Source organism: Triticum dicoccoides, chromosome 6B (assembly GCF_002162155.2).
Source record: "Triticum dicoccoides isolate Atlit2015 ecotype Zavitan chromosome 6B, WEW_v2.0, whole genome shotgun sequence".
Classification (NCBI taxonomy): Eukaryota; Viridiplantae; Streptophyta; class Magnoliopsida; order Poales; family Poaceae; genus Triticum; species Triticum dicoccoides.
The window spans coordinates 464,625,293-464,627,291 of NC_041391.1; the positions used below are offsets into that span (position 1 = coordinate 464,625,293).

Sequence of the window (1,999 nt, forward strand, 5' to 3'; positions counted from 1 at the left end):
GGGAAGTCCTCGTGTTACATTCCCTTTTTAATTTTTTTCGCGCCGCTTGCAAAACAAAACGCACGTGTAAGTAATATATTTACCGTGTTTTATTATTTTGCACGAGTGCGGTAAGTCATAGCTGGGTGCTCACGATTCACGGGTCCAGCGTCGGCGTTGTGGCGCGGCAAGCGTGCACTGGTGCGGTTGAGAGGGAGGGGTGGAAACCGCGTTAAACTCGTCTCCGTAGTTGAGAGGGAGCGGCCAAAGCAATGTACAATCGTCTTTGTAGTGGAGCTGGGAGGGGCAAGGATAAGGGACGAAGACCGGGGTAACATGTCGGATGCGATCATACCAGCACTAAAGCACCGGATCCCATCACAACTCCGAAGTTAAGCGTGCTTGGGCGAGAGTAGTACTAGGATGGGTGACCTCCAGGGAAGTCCTCGTGTTACATTCCCTTTTTAATTTTTTTCGCGCCGCTTGCAAAACAAAACGCACGTGTAAGTAATATATTTACCGTGTTTTATTATTTTGCACGAGTGCGGTAAGTCATAGCTGGGTGCTCACGATTCACGGGTCCAGCGTCGGCGTTGTGGCGCGGCAAGCGTGCACTGGTGCGGTTGAGAGGGAGGGGTGGAAACCGCGTTAAACTCGTCTCCGTAGTTGAGTGGGAGCGGCCAAAGCAATGTACAATCGTCTTTGTAGTGGAGCTGGGAGGGGCAAGGATAAGGGACGAAGACCGGGGTAACATGTTGGATGCGATCATACCAGCACTAAAGCACCGGATCCCATCAGAACTCCGAAGTTAAGCGTGCTTGGGCGAGAGTAGTACTAGGATGGGTGACCTCCTGGGAAGTCCTCGTGTTGCATTCCCGTTTTAATTTTTTTCGCGCCGCTTGCAAAACAAAACGCACGTGTAAGTAATATATATTTACCGTGTTTTATTATTTTGCACGAGTGCGGTAAGTCATAGCTGGGTGCTCACGATTCACGGGTCCAGCGTCGGCGTGGTGGCGCGGCAAGCGTGCACTGGTGCGGTTGAGAGGGAGGGGTGGAAACCGTGTTAAACTCGTCGCCGTAGTTGAGAGGGAGCGGCCAAAGCAATGTACAATCGTCTTTCTAGTGGAGCTGGGAGGGGCAAGGATAAGGGACGAAGACCGGGGTAACATGTCCGATGCGATCATACCAGCACTAAAGCACCGGATCCCATCAGAACTCCGAAGTTAAGCGTGCTTGGGCGAGAGTAGTACTAGGCTGGGTGACCTCCTGGGAAGTCCTCGTGTTGCATTCCCTTTTTAATTTTTTTCGCGCCGCTTGCAAAACAAAACGCACGTGTAAGTAATATATTTACCGTGTTTTATTATTTTGCACGAGTGCGGTAAGTCATAGCTGGGTGCTCACGATTCACGGGTCCAGCGTCGGCGTTGTGGCGCGGCAAGCGTGCACTGGTGCGGTTGAGAGGGAGGGGTGGAAACCGCGTTAAACTCGTCTCCGTAGTTGAGAGGGAGCGGCCAAAGCAATGTACAATCGTCTTTGTAGTGGAGCTGAGAGGGGCAAGGATAAGGGACGAAGACCGGGGTTGTCAGGACCCCGACTCGATGTCACATCGATCTAGCCGGTAACACCTCATATCACTTTGCGGCCTCACGCACGGTATCCCCACGGGTGTCGCCTTACCTTTGCCCGGGACCGTTTGCGCCTTTTGGCTCACGTATATGATAGTGTCGCTAGCATCCATATGATAAAGGGCCCGGGCTGACATGACTAGTCGTAAACCCAAAGTGGCACAGACTTACAGGGACAGGCATCCATGACCCAACTTCGAACGTGTCGGTCATCAGCAAGTGGGTCCGGGCTGTAGCACTGGGCTAGCAGGACTCCGGTAAACCGGGCTGTAGCGGGCTAACAGGACTCCGGTACTCAAAGCGTGACATTTCCCCGAAGGGACAGACACAGGAACGAAGAAGGACACATGCCGGCCAGCCTAGGTGTTCCAGAGCAGTAGCAAGCTACCATG

At 52.9% G+C, this 1,999-nt stretch overlaps 3 non-coding genes across 3 annotated transcripts; all 3 read left to right on the forward strand.

The window, feature by feature from the left end:
* The first annotated feature begins 320 nt into the window (after nt 1-320).
* Nucleotides 321-439, forward strand: LOC119327002. The gene has a single exon (XR_005158338.1). It is a non-coding gene; the product is annotated as a 5S ribosomal RNA (ribosomal RNA).
* Nucleotides 440-736: 297 nt separating this feature from the next.
* On the forward strand, nt 737-855 carry LOC119326822. The gene has a single exon (XR_005158190.1). It is a non-coding gene; the product is annotated as a 5S ribosomal RNA (ribosomal RNA).
* Nucleotides 856-1,154: 299 nt separating this feature from the next.
* LOC119326897 lies at nt 1,155-1,273 on the forward strand. Its single transcript, XR_005158253.1, has one exon. It is a non-coding gene; the product is annotated as a 5S ribosomal RNA (ribosomal RNA).
* The last annotated feature ends 726 nt before the right edge of the window (nt 1,274-1,999 follow it).